General features: G+C 44.0%; 1 long non-coding RNA gene across 1 annotated transcript; it reads right to left on the bottom strand.

The window, feature by feature from the left end:
* Nucleotides 1-265: 265 nt before the first annotated feature.
* On the bottom strand, nucleotides 266-13,491 carry LOC144367062 (uncharacterized). The gene is made up of 2 exons (XR_013426268.1): nucleotides 13,283-13,491; nucleotides 266-1,357 (listed from the first exon to the last, which is right to left on the bottom strand). It is a non-coding gene; the product is annotated as an uncharacterized LOC144367062 (long non-coding RNA).
* Between the last annotated feature and the right edge of the window lie 2,776 nt (nucleotides 13,492-16,267).

Genomic DNA, 16,267 nt, shown 5'->3' with positions numbered 1-16,267 from the left:
CTTCACTGAAGAACTCCCACTCAGGGGGTTCTTACCTTGGCTTAAATGTCACTTGCTAGTTGGGCACAGTGATGCTCATCTGTAACCCCAGTTGGGGAGACTGAGGCAGAAGAATCACAAGTTTGAGGCCAGCCTGGGCAATTTAGCCAGACCCCATTTCAAAATAAAAAATAAATAAGGCTGTGGATGTGGCTCAGTGGTTAAGTCACCTGCTGCTAAAAAAAAAAAGAGCAAATGGACACTCAATAAATAAGTGGTTACTCAGTGAATGACAACACGAGACATTATTGCAGCACAGAGTTACAGAGCTAGGAACACTGGGCCAGCATCTGACCTGTTGGCAGCTGTTGCTACAGCACCCCCAGCTCAGGGTCAGGCACACAGATGGGGTGTGATGGACAGTGAGCAGATGGAAGTTCAGTGAATTGATGATGTGAACAAATGCACGAAGGTGGTAGAGAGCAGGTGGTATGACAGCTGGTAATGACCTTGATGTCCAAGTCCATCCATGTCACTGACGTTCTTATGGTCCTGGTTATACAGATAAGGATGAGAGGGAAGAGGCCCAGGCTCTCACAAAGTCAAATCTGGGTCTCTGGTGGCCTGAGTGATTAAGGGGCTCACATATGGATAGAAAAAGACCCTGGTGGAGAGTGTTCACCTGGCACCCTCCTACAACAGGAAGCAGATTTGAGAGTCTGCTTTTTGGGATGAAAGATTCCTCTCCCTCACCTCTGAATGCCCCACAGGTCTCAGACCCAATTGTGCCATCCCACCCACCACCAGGGGGCAGCAAAGCCCCACCCAGACCAACCATGTCTTTAAGCCCAGCCACTGCTGGGGATCCTGGAACTGGGCACTTAGAAAGCAAGGTCTCCCATTCAGGGAAGACACTGTGCTTTGGGGTTTGGGAGACCTGGTGCCAAATTTTGGCTTCGCCTACCCTAAGCTTGCAACTTAAGCTCTCCAACACGGTTTCCTCACGTGCCAGGAGGGCACCAGCAAACCTACCCTGGAGACAGGTTCATACACCAAATGATGTATGTGTCCAGCACAGCGCCTGACACCCAGAGGGTGACTGCCTGCCCCAGTATGGTCCCAGAACTGAGAGGTTGGGATGTGGGACTTCTAATGTCAAAACCAAGAGTCTCAGGAAAACTGGAACAGTTGATCACTCAAAAGGGCCACCCCGTCTCAGTCCTTGGAGTCATGGATGACACTGAAAGTGCTGAAGCAGTAAAGCTGTCTACGAAGGTTCTAGAGTCTGAGTTTCTCACGGAATTAGCGAGTCTGTGGTCTTTTTACAAATGTCCTGGGGCTGCTCAGGGTTCTGGAAGTCCTAGGTCAAGGGCTGCATCTGTTCAAAAGAAGAAAACAGATCCATGAACAGAGATAAAAACAAAGAGGGAGGCTGGGGCAGCGGCTCCATGGTAGAGCACATGCTTAGCACCCATGAGGCCCTGGATTCCATCCCCGGCACCCCTGGAAAGCAAAAAGGAGAAAAAACTGTAAAAACAAGTCAAAAACAAAGATAGACTATCTCCACTTCAGAAAGGAGCTTGCCATTTTTCTAAGTGTACGTTAGCAACCCAGCAGCCTCACTCCCGGGTGTTTAGAGAAGTGAAAACAGATGTTCCCACTGAATAACCTGTATGTGAAAATGTATAGCAGCTTGACTCCTTATTGCCCCCTACTGGCAAATACCTACCTGTCTATCTAAGTGGGATTTATCCTCTCAGTGAAATTCTCCTCAGCACTAAAAGGAAGAACCTGTTGATACTTGCAGCAACATGGATGAATCTCAAAAGTATCTGGCTGCCCAATGTGGTGGTGTATACCCGGAATACCACCTACTGGGGTTGAGGCAAGAGGATCACAAGTTTGAGGCCAGCTGCACCAACTTAGTGAGACCCTGTCTTAAAACAAAAGGGTTGGGAATATGATTTGGTGGTAAAGTGCCCTTGGGTTCAATCCCCAGTACACCCCCCACAAACACACACACACATATCTGAAAGTCCACAACCTGAGCAATTCTATTGACTGAGCATTCTGGAAAAGCCAAACTAAAACAGATCAGAAGTTGCCAGAGACCAAGAGTAGGTAACAGGAGGAGATGAGGGGCATATGGCCTGAGGGAACTTTTTTGGACTGGAAATGTTCTATATCTGAATCATGGAGATGGTAATCTGACCATACACATCTGTCAAACTCATGGCAGCATATACTTAAAAAGGGTGATTTAATTCTATTCAAGTCCCATCTCGATAACATTGACATAATAAACAACAGCTGACTAGCTTTTCACATTTGGGTGTTTGGGGGAAGTGGTGCTAATATTCAGCCCACAGTGCACCCCACATGCAGCTTGAGCTCTATATAATCTGCCCCACCCAGCAGAAGGCCAATGGTAGGGCAATAAGTTTTCCAAAGCCCAGAGGCCAATGTGCTGGGCTCCACATGCTCAGAGTCCTGGCTGTCCTGGTGGCAGAGTCCTCTCTTAAGCTGGGCCACGCTGAGCAGACATAGCAGGCACCTGGGCCGGCAGCTGGCATGGTCTCCACCCACCAGACTTCCCAGTTTGGGTCACTAAAAGGCCTTCCTGTCCCTGAACTTGAACCCTCAGGTCTGCTGGGTAAAGGGCACAGCAGAAGCGCTGCTGTGTGCATTAGTTTTCTGTTGCTAATGATTGAATAGCACAGACTGGGTGATTTTAAATGAAAAGGTGATGATTTGGGTTCCGGGTTCTGGAAGTCTTAGGTCAAAGGCTGCATCTGGTGATGACCTTCTTGCTTGAAGAGTCCCAAGGAAGTGCAGTGTATTACCAGGTGAGAGACAGGGAGTGGGTCCTGTGTGCTTCTTACGGTCTCTCTCCTTCTTCTTGTAAAGCCACCAGGATTCACTCATGGGGACTCTACCACAATGGCCTCATCTAACCCTCGTCACCTCCCAAAGCTCGCCTCTGAATACCACAGCTGAATTAAGTTTCCACCTATTCAATATCTTGTCACCATGGGGACCAACCACATTCTAGCCATCCCAGATGTATCCCCATCTGGGCTGGTCCATGACTGCTCTGTGTCCTTGGCCCCTCTCAGCTCTTGACCCTACTGTTCCCACCTGTGACCCACAAACCCTCCTTGGATGACCTTCCATGAATGTGTGGACCACTCACAGATCCTCTGCTGAGCTCCACACACAGGAAGAAACCATATTTAAAATGCCCCCAAGACAATGGAAATCAGTCAGTAACCTTCAGAGCGCTTTCCATGTGCCAGGGTCTTGGTCTACTGGGCCCTGTGCATTACCTCATTGAATTCTCACAAGAACCTTATGCAATAGATTCTATTTTTAACTTTCTTTTTTCCAGGCCTGAGGATTGAACCCAGGGCCTCCCACATGCTAGGTAAGTGCTCTACCAGAGAGCTACACCCCTGGTCCCCTACTCACCTAATTTTAATGGTAATTACTTTTTTACTTTTAGTATTTTAATATTTTTACCAAAACATCAACCCTAAAACTCCATTTTCGTTTCTGGAACTCCACATACCTAGAATCAATCAGAATGTATTTTCTATTCTGTGGCTTTTGGTTTACTCTCTTGCTTGTATCTTTTTGTCCAAAAGCTCTTCATTTGAATGTAGTCAAACATTTCTATTTTCCCCATTGAGGGATTTTTGTGTTCTATTTTTAAAAAACCCATTTCTTACCCCAAGGTTGTAAAGAAACTCTTTAATATTATTTTTAGATGCTTTATTGTCTTGCCTTTCGCATTTAGATCTACGATTCACTTAAAATTATCTTTTGGGTTTGGTGCGGAAGCCTAATTTCATTCTTTCCATATTGATGACTAAATTTCCCAGAACCACTTATTGAAGAAACTGCTTTTCCTCACTGTGCTGATGCTTCATTTCAAATCTCAGCACAATTTTATTCTGGCCATTGCCGTTGGCAACAGCTGAGCGCAGGTGTGTGCTAACTCTCAGGTGCACCAAACAGCTCTCTGTTTATGCCCTGGGGCCCACTTGGTGCAGATCTGGAATCTGCAGGGGAGTTGTTACTTGTGGCGATACCTAACTAATGGGGACAGGAGTTGGTGGCTAATTGTGTTTCTCTTCCTTCTCTGTCTCAATCTTCCTAGTCTCCTACTTTCCATCCCTTTGAGATCACTGCTCCTAAATAAATTACTCACACTTCTGGAGGGAACCGAGGTACTGGACATGGGTACTGGAGATGGCTCAAGAAAGCAGCCCCCCCAGGATGGGATCAGGGAATAGAATTATGCACTGGTCAAGCTACAAAGAAAGACCCTCTGCTGGGGTGAGTGGAATGGGATAACCCTGGCCTGGAGTAGCATGATGATGACTAGTGCTCTCTCCTGTTAGATGTAGGTAGAAAGTGAAGCTTTGGTTTAGGTACCAATTGCCTGCACTAGAAAGAACTGGGAGCAATGGCGAGTGTTGGTTGCTTTCTGTTACCTATTTTGAGGGCTTGAAAGGAGAAAATGCAGATTCAGGCTAGCCGACCTTCAACTCAAAGCAGGCTACAAATCAAAACATCTCCAAGGCAACAGTTACTGCCAAGGGGAGGGCCATCACCAGGTAGACCAGATGGCTGGTTTTACAAGGTCCTGAGCCTCTGACCTAACCCATTCCTGTGATTGTGCAATTGGTCCATGAACAAGGGAGCCATGTGAAGGGCTAACGGCCATGTCTGGGCTTCCTTCCACCATGCTGCTGGATTTATTGCAGCTGCTAAGTGCCAGAACATGGTGACCCTTGATAGAGCACTAACGTCTGAGGAGCCCAGTCAGCCTCTTGGTGGCAAGTGGCCTTTCATCTTAAAGGCAGAATTGATTTGTCTTCTTGGAACTGATACCACATCAGATACGGGGTTGCCTTATCCTACCTCACCTCTGCCAGCACCGTCATTCAAGGGTTTGCAGGATGCATCTGATTTGCTATTGGGGACCTCACATATCATCTCAGGCCAAGAATCATGTCACGGCAAAAGAGGGGGGGCTACATGGTGAGAGAAACAGCTACCACATCCCTGAACACCTCCGACCCCCAGCACATAGTGTGGACTGTTCAGTTCTCAGATCAGATGTCCGCTGGAAACGCATCCCTAGTGGATGGAGTGATGGGTTCCAGTGATGGGTTCCAGGTCGTGGAATGTGGATGGAACCTACTGATGATATATGGTGCTGGATTCCCTGTGATTTGAATTCATAGGTTCGGGGAACAAAGGAGAAGTAGGGGTGGCCTTTCTCACTATGACTCCTGCGATCCTCTGGGTGAAACTGTACTTCTCATTTCTTTAAACTTAGGCTCCTTTGAATCAGAAATTCAGATTCCTGGCTTGGGAAAACAACCTGGAGGACCAGAGAGGGATCCGGTGAATTGAACCAACTCATTTTGAGATCTTCACTCCTGTGGAACAGCAGCCAAAGAAATGGAAGAGGACGCGTGACCTTGATTGTCACGGGGACTTAGGTGACTCCAGCTACATGGAGGAGTAGGTCTGGAATGTGATAGATTTATTGGGCACCATTGCTTGGTGATTCCACATCCAGTGGTGACTGGACCTTATGAAGGTAAAGCAATTCAGAGAGTTAACTTTTTAGGGATGGAAGTTGAGGTCACACCACCATGTCAAAGTCCTGGCCATGGATGAGGGAAATCTAGAATGCAGGGGGCAGCAGGGACAGGTTGGATATAAATTATGCTCTGGGGTCAGTTAAGGCAGTGAGGACTACAGGTTGTCTCATTAACCCTTGTTTACGGAGTCTTTGGTAGGGACTGTGTCCAGGGAATTTCCTACTTATCTTTTTTTTTTTTTGGTTATTGATTTCTAGCTTATTTGAATTGTGATCAGAGAATATGATCTGATTATTTCAACCCTTAGAAATATATTAAGACTACTTTATAGTCCAGTATACATTTTTTTTGTAAATGCTTCATGCATACTTGAAAAGTGCTTGCAATTACTAATTAGATATGGTTTCCCATGTTCAGTGATATGCTTTCTGGGAAATCAGAAGCAATAAAACCCTGATTTTTAGCATTTGCCCACCACACTATAAGCACCCTTACCATGGTCAATTTCAAGTTATAATGTGATATCAACCATCTCATAGACATCTTCAAAGTTTAACAACTGGTTCTTGTGACAGGATATAAGCCAGTTCTAATATCTCACTGTACTTATGTCTATAAACTTAAGTGGTTTATCCTGCACAAAAATCAAACAAAGTGGAACACAGACTTAGGAATTAGACCAGAAACTTTGCAAATGCTAAGAAAACACTCCATATTGGTGCAGGTACTGACTTCCTTAATAAGACCCCTAAAGCTCAAGAAATAAAATCAAGAATCAATAAGTGAGATGGCATTAAATTAAAGAGCTTCTGCATAGCAAGAGAAACAATTAAGTGTGTGAAAAGAGAGACTACAGAATGGGAGAAAAAATATTTGTCAGTTCTTCCTGTGACAAGGGATTATAAAACAAATTCAAAAAAACTTAACACCAAAAGCAAAACAAAATTAAAAAAATAAAAACTACCCACAAATAACCCACTCAATAAATGAGCAAAATAACTAAACATATACTTCTCAAAAAAGGAAACACAAATGACCAACCAATACATGAAAAAAATATTTGACATCTGTAGCAATTAAGGAAATGCAAATCAAAAGTACATGAAGGGGGCTGGGATTGTGGTTTAGCAGTAGAGCTCATGCCTAGCACTGGTGGGTTAGATCCTCAGCACCACATAAAAATAAAGGCACTGTGTTGTGTCCATCTACAAAAAAAAAAAAAGTACGTGAAGATTTTTATCTCACTCCAGTCATAATGTCATCTATCAAGAATACAAATAATAATAAATGCTACTGAGGATGTGGGGGGAAAGTATGCTCATACATTGTTGGTGATACTGCAAATTAGTATAATTGCTCTGGACAGCAGTATGGAGACTCCTCAAAAAACTAGGAATGGGCTGGACTGTGGTGGTCCATACCTGTTATTCCAACAACCCAGGAGGCTGAGGTAGGAGGATTACAAGTCAGAGGCCATTCTGGGCAACTTAGTAAGAACTTGTCTCAAAATAAAAAATAAAAAGGACTGGGATGTGGCTCAGTGGTTAAGTGCCCCTTGGGTTCGGTCCCTGGTACAGCAAAACAAAACAACCTAGGAACTGAACCGAACCCAGCTATTCCACTCCTTGGTATTTATCCAAAAGAATTAAAAATCAGCATATTTTAGTGATATAGTCACATCAATGTTTATTGAAGCACAATTCACAACAGCCACATTATGGAACCAGAGACCCATCCATAGATGAATGAATTAAGAAAATATGGTATGGAGTTGTACTCAGTCATGAAGAATGAAATTATGGCATTTGCTGGTAAGTGGATGGAACCGGAGAACATCATGCTAAGTGAAATAAGCCAGACTTAGAAAATCAAGGGTCAATTGTTTTCTCTCATATGTGGAAGCTAGAGCAAATTAAGGGGAAAAAGTCAGGGGGCACAGATTATAAGGATATAGCAAAGATCAGTGGAATAGAAGAAGGATATCAAGAGGGAGGGAGGAGGGATAGAAAAGGAGAGGAAATGTGTAATGAATTTAACAAAATCATGTATAACTATACCACTGGGAATTCCACCTTTATGTATATATAGGAAGCACCAATCAGAAATAAATAAATCAATGTGCAAAAGGAAGATCAGTAGAGTAGAGTAAGGAGACTAGCAGGAGGGAGGAGGCGTGGGAAAGCAGAGGAACAGGGACTGAAATGGATTAATCAAACTCCATGCATGTATGGTTTTGTCAAAATGAGCCCAACTACTATGTGTAACTATAATGCTCTAATAAAGAAGTTAAGTTGTGCAAATGATTCTTATCCTTACTGTTTTTCTAACTATTCTATAATTTTTTTAAATTGAAAAGTGTGAAAACCTCACTATTTTTGGATATAGCTATTTCTCTTTGCAGATCTGTCCATTTTTGCTTTAAGAATATTATTAGGTGCATGCAAATTTAGAGTCTGTTGTTTCTGTTGGATTTCCTACATGATATCTTATCTACTAGTGTGCCTGGTTACTTATTTTTTTTTGTACTGGAGATTGAAGCCAGGGGTTTCACTAAGTTACCCAGGCTGGTCTTGAACTTGCAATCTTTCTGCCTCAGCCTCCTAAGTAGTGGAATTACAGGTGAGTGTCACTCTGTCTGGCCTAGTTACTTTTTTCTTTATGGCACTGGGATGGAACCCAGTCCATAAAGGCAAGTGCTCTACTCCTGAGCTACACCTGCAGTCCTGCCTGATTATTTTAAATAGGTATTTATATTAGCTGCCTCCTGAGAGGATTTAAATTTACTTCTCCCAGGATACACATTGCTAGTGCTTGAGCGTTCTAGCAATCTATGACTGTCTTCATTGAATTTCAGAAATTGAGATGATTAGAAGCTGGACTTCAGTCTATGTGAGGGTTGGTTTATTTCTGGTATCCTCTGACTCTTAGGATATAGCTTCTTTTTTCCCCCCTCATTTCATAGCACAGAGACTTTAATCAGGACCCCAATCTTGGCAGGTCTTGTATTCAAATAATAGTCCCCTAGTCCAACAGGCCTGTCAGAAATCTTCTAGGTCTTTTAGACATTCATCCACTTTTTCCAAATTGGCAGATAACTCCAGGAAAAATATGGTCTTCAATGTTGGGCTCACCTCATGGGATTTCTGTCTTTTCCCAGATCTTAGCCTCATAATTCTTTCCTATCTCCTTAACATTCCAAAGCCTTCAAAGAGATTAAAAAATATTTTGACTAGCCTTTCTAACTTATGCAGTGAGTGGGTTGCTTGGAGTTACTTAATGTGTCATCTCTAGGAATGAAAGTCTTAGTAGACACTATCTTTTTTTTATTATCTCCATTTTTCAGATGATGAAACTAGACCCAGAGAAGTTCAGTAACCTGCCCAAGGTCACGTAGCAGTAAGTGATGGGATTGGGATTCCGATAGAGCATCTGACCCCAAAATCTAAGTGCTTAATTACTATGCTATAATGTTACTAGGCAACCCGACTCTTTGGCTGAAGGCTTTGTATGCATTGGGCCTTGTTCCTCCCTGCAGAGGGCCTCACCTTTCCCTTCTCTGTTGCCCAGGGGCCCCACAGCACCCACTCAGGCCTCTTCGGTACCTCTTTTTGGCCCCACCAACTTCATGCAGGTGTCTCCCCAGGGACAGGGCAGAGCAGTGCAGAAAACAGAAGTTCAGAGGCAATTAAAGCACAGAGAGATGGGGGACAGGGTTGGATGTCACCTCCCCATACTGGGTCCCTGGGTGGCAGTGAGTTTGCATGATCTTTATTTGGAATTGCTCCACCCCTTGCTGACTCAGACGGAGCTTGAGTCAATGCACGCTGCCATCCCGAGCTGCTGCAGTGTGTGTGTGTGTGTGGGGGGCACATGAGGGACCTGAGAGTTCCCCTACTGAATTGCCTTCTGTGGGGACACCTCTGTCTCCCTGGGTGGCCCAGATCGTCTTGAATGGGGAATGTGACTGGCTCCTCCTCAGTTGTCCTTGTCCTTGAGACCCTCTCATCCAACTCCACAGGGAAAAGAGGCCATCAGTCAGAAACACTGCCATCTGCGGCTCCCTCTTCCCCTTCCAAATGGTTCACACTTTCACCTGCCTTCCCTCCTGTCTTAGAGCGAGAGAGGGTGCACAGCCAGGAAGACCACAAGCTTTGGAAATCTTGTGTTTGCCACTTGCCAGGGTTAATTGATCCTGGATGAATCATCAATTCTTTTTTTTTTTTTGGGGGGGGGGAGGGGGTGTGGGTACCAGGAATTGAATTCAGGGTCACTCGACCACTGAGCCCCATCCCCAGCTCTATTTTGTATTTTATTTAGAGACAGGGTCTCACTGAGTTGCTTAGCACCTCACTTTTGCTGAGGCTGGCTTTGAACTTGCAATCCTCCTGCCTCAGCCTCCCAAGCCGCTGGGATTACAGGTGTTCACCACTGCATCCAGCTGAATCTTCAATTTTTGAGAGCCTAAATTTCTAATCTCTAAAATGTTAATCACACTGGGCTGGGGCATGGTTCGGTGGTAGAGCACTTGTCCGGCACATGTGAGGCACTGGGTTCGATCCTCAGCACCACATAAAAATAAATAAATAAAATAAAGGTATGGTGTCCAACTACAACTAAAAAATAATAATAAAAAAGAAAAAAAGAAAAGAAAAGAGATTTATTTTGGCTCATGATTCTGGAGGTGTAAGTCCAGAGGCTTGATCTGGTAACAGTCTTCTTGCCGGCAGAGTCCCAAGGTGCCACAGAGCATCACATAGCAAGAAAAGGGCACTTGAATCTTGTGTCTTTTTCAAAAGTCCTGTGTCTTCTGTAATCTTTAATTCTGCCTGATTTATGACCTGATTAGATTTTTTTAAGCTTATCTGCTACATTTCTTGACTCCAACCCAGGCCTAGTCATTTCTTTAGAGAGCCCTCTTTCCTTCTAGAGGAGAATGGTACTTAGAGACCATAGTCAGTCACCAGGGATGCTCTTGTTACCGAGTTGCTGTTAGAGCTAGAAAACAAATCATCTGGAAGTCGGAAAACAAACTATGATCACATATAAACATTTCCCACTTAAATTTAGAATCGTAAGGTTTAAGCTCGTTTGATTTAATGTCTCTATTTCTCTTCCCTCATCTTGGTTCTTTGCAGTTCTTTGGTTCCTAGGATAGATTCTGTGAGGAATGTGCTAGTGAATTCCTATGCTCATTTGTGTCACTGACTTGACAGGCAGATAGGTCATTTGTTTTGATGCCCCCTTTTAGGAACTGCTTTGTGGGGTTTTCTTCCTGTGCCTTGCCAAAGGGAGGGAAAGCAGACAGACTCAAACCGGGAGCCATGGTATCTCAGTTTACAAAGGAAAAACTCTCTGGTCAAGGTTCACCAGATTTTCACTGTGCCCTCCCTCGAGACCCTAATCTAGAGACAAGTTTCCTTCTGTGGGGGTTTGGGGGGGATCAAAGTAGTTGATGAAGATCCAGAGGAGAGGTTAGCCCCAGCCTGTGCACAGGTTCAGAAACTATTATGTCAACCCAGTAGCAAGAGAATCTCCCCTGGAGCCTGAGTATGGTCACCAAGTATCGCTCTCCTCTAAGAGAAGCCAGGACTCTCTGTAGACATGGCTGATCCCAGATTTGTGGCGAGATGTGCAACCGATGAGCCTAGAAAAAAATCTAATCATGCCAGAAACCAAAGACAGACCAAAAACTACAGGTGGTTTTTTTTAAAGGACACAGGAATCCACTTGAAGGGGCTCCTGCTGGCTCAAAATGCAACAACCTGAGCTTCAGAAAACATTTAATACCAACAATGATTTAAAGCACATCAAAAGTGGGCAAGACGACTGCAAAACAGAACAAGAGCAAACCCAAATCACCGCGCTTCACAGGAGATAACACTCTCTGAAACGTGTGACATCACCTTCTTACACCAAGGAGGAAACCTAGTAGACTGGATGATAAAGAGTTGGAAGATAAAAACTTATTGTGGGGTGTGGCTCAGTGGTAGAGCGCTTGCCTTGCCTGCGCGAGGCCCTGGGTTCCATCCCCAGCATTGCAAAAACAGCAAAAACCCTGATCTGATGGGCCATCTCTCCCCTGCCACGGGATGAAAGCGGAGGCAGGTGCCACTGTCCTTCTGCTGGCTCCTGAAGGGTCTTTGGGACACTTAAGTCGTGAAACACAGTCCTGACTCAGGACCACTATGACTCAACCTGGAACTCACTCAGGGGTGTCCAGGAGGCTGACAGACTGGTAAAGAAATGACTAGCCCTTTTTAGATTCAGGTGGTTTATTATTTATATAGGTGGCAGAAGCAGGAGGTGTTGGCTCCCTGTTCCACAAGACACTGAAACCAAAGGGGCCTGAGGACAATGTTCCTGAGCTCTGGGACATCTTGTTGTGGAGGGGTCGATTCCATGGTTGAACTAACAGATGGACCCTAAGGAGGGGCAGGGGGGCTCCTGAGAGCCATCAGGAAGAGCTGAGAAATGCCTCACCTCAGCCCGCCTGCAAGAGAGGAGGCAGGTCCTCGTCATGGTCCCGTGCTCCCTGGAGACCGCCGGGCACGCTGTCACCGCTTAGGTCTGCGGTGGATAAGCCTCGCCTATGGCCCACAGAGCCACATGCAGCACACCAGGGCACCGTGGGGAGCCATTACCCTCACAAGGTGAAGACTTCTCCTGCGCCCCGCTCCAAGGCTGGCAGCAGGGGTCCTGGGAGGCAGTCATGGTCGACTCTGCCCCCGTCAGGGAGACTTCCACATGAGCAGATGCCTGCCATCCCCTCAGCCTGGCCAAAGTCTAGATGAACCCCTTCCCTGTGGACCCTGTATCCTTCAGGGGACCCCACACCGGGTCCCAGAGGCACTTCCTGTGATGTGATCCTCAGGAAATCCTCATGTCTGCCTCTGCAAGATAAGAGGTCACGGGCACACTGGTGTCTTCAGACGAGATGGAGGACAGTCTGTTCTCCCTCGCAGGAGTGTGTCCGCCACATCGCAGGGACTCACCTCCTTCTCTCTCTCCCTACTCATTCACGGGCTTGAAATAGGTGAGCGGATTCCGGAGACACCAAAGGAGCTCATGACCATCTCCATTTGTAAATTATGCATTTGATGACGTGGCTCTAAAATTTCACATCTGTGGCAGTTTTGAGTTTCAGTGGAAAATTTTGACATCACGGTCCTCTCATTCCAACACATTTATCCGTTCTGAGTGTCACAGATCCACGATCTTTTATAAACTTAAGTTACCCCATTGACTCTGACTGTATTTATTCATAAACAAATATTCTCTATCAAATATATTTACATATCCAATATATTTATGTGTTATATTTATGCATTATATTTTATATATTTGATACTATATAATATGTTCATGTAATATATTTACACATTATTAATGCATTGTATTCATGTATTATTAACATTATATAAACATAATATATGTATATGTTGCTAATATATTGTATAAATATAACATATTCATATATTATTAATATATGAAATATATTTTTATTTGGTAAATCGGTTGTATTCATTCATCTACTTTTACTCAAAAGGACTTTGTTTTACTCTTCAGTATAAGAGATCTCCAAGGGACCTTACTCTTGCCACCACCAAATGGATCCTGAATCCAAATACAACGGTGACACGTGGTGTGTCTTTGTACATTTGGGCTATTTTTTCCTGAAGACCTACCTTAGGCACAGTTGTCTTCCTAAAGTGAAGGACGTGGACGAGGTGCTTCCTCTAAGTAGTCGGTCGGTCATGAACTTCCTGGTGTGGAGAGTTGCTGTGTCTGTCCTGATGGCGTCAGTCCTCAGGCATCCAGGGAGGAAAAGAACTTAATTTTATTGTTGTTGTTCTTTTCCTGCCTTTCTTGGTATTAACGGAATGTTCTCCATTATTCTGCTCATCTCTTTTGCTGGATGACTAGCTGACACTGTTTTTTTCTGTTATTTTAGGGGCTGCCTTGGATTTACAATGTCATCTTTACAATGTCAGCCTTCGAGAGGTGAGATGCCCTTGCACACGGTAAGAACTCTATACAGTCGACTTCCAAAACGCAGCTCCTAGCCAAAGTCATGCATTTGCTCCACAAACACCATAACACATTATTACATTATTTTAAATATATATATTTTTTGTTGTAGATGGACACGATACCCTTATTTATTTATTTTTGTGGTGCTGAGGATCAAACCCAGTGTCTTGCATGTGCTAGACAAGGGCTCTACCACTGAGCCACAACCCCAGCCCCTACAGTTAAAATAGTTTAAATAGTTATTTCTTCCACATTTTATTGTCCTCCTCTCCCCTCATTTGGGGACTCCAATTGCTTGTATATTTGACTGTTTGAGGTTGTCCCATAGGTCACTGATACTCTGTTTATTTTGTTAAGAAATAGCTCATTGAGCACTGGGGATGTAGCTCAATAGTAGAAAACTTGCCTAGCACACCCAAGATCCTGGCTTCAATCTCCAGCACTTAAAAAAAAAAAACACCTTATGTAATTTCATTTCATTTTTCCTTATTTTTGGCAAAATCTATGTGATAACATAGAACTTGCCATTGTAATCATTTAAAAGAGTATAGTAGTGCCTTCTTAGCCACAATTTCATTTTTCATAGTTTAAAAATACCCCAAATCAACTGAAGTCCCAAAATACTAATGGCTAATTCCAGAATTAAATAATGCATATGTTTTAAATTGCCGTTCTGAGAAGCATTATAAAATCTCATATCTTCTTGTTCCGTTCTTTTGTTCACAGTATCCATGCTGTATATGCTACCTGCCCTGTAGCAGCTGAAAGAGAGAGGGGTGGGGGGACTACATTCACATAATTTTTATTGCAATGTATTGTTATGATTTCTTAATTTTGTAACTAGTAATTGTTGTTAGTCTCTTACTGGGCCTGATTTGTACATTCAACTTTATCATAGGTATGTATGTATAAAATATAGTATATGTGGTTCTCAGTACAGTAGGAAGTTTCAGACATCCACTGGAGGTCTTGGAATGAATCCCCCACAGATCCCTGGGGAGCTACTGAACAGTTCAGGGACATTAGTTCTATTTGTGGTGTTATGCAACAATCACCACCACTTATTTCAAAAACTTTTTCATCACTCCAAACAGAAATGCCAAAATCATTAGGCAATAACTGCCCATTCCCTCCCCACTCAGTCTCTGGTGACTTTTAATCTACTTTTCTGTCTAAGTATTTGCCCAATACAGATATTTCATCTAAGTGGGACCATATAACATCTGTCTTCTTACATCTGGGGATGGAACCCAGGGCTTTGTGCATGTTAGGCAATTGCTCTACCACTGAACCACATCCCCATCTTTAATGGCCCTGTCATTTCTTGCTTAACTTTGGTTGATTGATTTTTTCCATTATGGGTTGTATTTTCCTCATTATTCATATGCCTGGTAAATTTTTTTGCGGGGGTACCAGGGATTGAACTCAGGGGCACTCCACCAGGGAGCCACATCTCCAGCTCTATTTCGTATTTTATTTAGAGACAGGGTTTCACTGAATTGCTTAGCGCCTTGCTTTTTTTTTGAGGCTGGCTTTGAACTCATGATCCTCCTGTCTCAGCCTCCCAAACCACTGGGACTACAGGCATGTGCCACTGTGCCCGACTGCCTGGTAATTTTTAATTATATTCTAGACTTTGTGACTCTTACCTTATGGGATGCTGGATATTTTTATATTCTTACAAAAAAATTTTTTTTTAAGTTCTCTTTTGAGATTCAGTTAGGTTCCTGAAACAGTTTGCTCTTTTCTGCTCTTGCTTTTGGACTTTGGTAAGTAGAACTGGAGTGATTTTGTCTAGGGTTAGTTCATCCTTGGATGTTCCCTGAATCATTGGCCCATGTGGAGTATGGCTGGCCTGTGTGGCTCTGGGCATTGTCCCCTCTAGTCCTTTCAGGTGGCTCTTTCCCGGGCTCAGGTGCTCTCTTCACATGCACGCAGTCATTAATATTCAGCTGAGGTCCCCACAGAATTCCCGTGCAGCGCAGCCCCGCTTGCTGCTCTTGCCTGTGAGGTCGGCCATTTTGCCTTCTGGACCTCTGTCCCTTGATTCAGCTCAGAGAGGCTGCTGGGCTCTCCCCGGGCACCTTTCTTCCTGCTGCAGCCTGGAAACTTTCTCCGGGCAGTAAGTTGGGTCACCTGGAGGGCTCACCTCCTTTGTTCCTTGTCTTTGAGCAATCTCTGTTCTCCACTGCCAGATGTTCAACGTCCTGAGTGCCACTGTTTCAGGGCAGAGGATCATTTGGGCCCCTGTGACCCTCTTGTTGGAAGTGGACATCTACAACCTTAACTCTGTTCTTTCATTTCAAACTTTAGAAGGACAAGTGGGATTTTCTAATATGCAATACTGTGCATGAGTGGTGTGTGTGTGTGTGTGTGTGTGTGTGTGTGGTGTGTGTGTGTGTGGTGTGCTGTGATTTTTATTTTCAGCCTAAATACTTTGGATAAAGACTTAGAGCATATAGCTCTAAAGGTTTGTCACTTTGAAAGAAAAATTCTCTTTTTCCCCTAAAGGGAACACCAGGAAATCAGAAGATATAAATAGAATCTTTGAGATATTAAGTACTGAAATTAGTAAAGTGACTAAAAACAACAATGAGATGCTACTTCCCATTCACTAGGATGGCCATAGCCCCAAATCA

Source organism: Ictidomys tridecemlineatus, chromosome 10 (genome assembly GCF_052094955.1).
Source record: "Ictidomys tridecemlineatus isolate mIctTri1 chromosome 10, mIctTri1.hap1, whole genome shotgun sequence".
Taxonomy (NCBI): Eukaryota; Metazoa; Chordata; class Mammalia; order Rodentia; family Sciuridae; genus Ictidomys; species Ictidomys tridecemlineatus.
The sequence above is the reverse complement of the archived record's forward strand: the minus strand, read 5'-3'. Positions and strand labels throughout refer to the sequence as shown.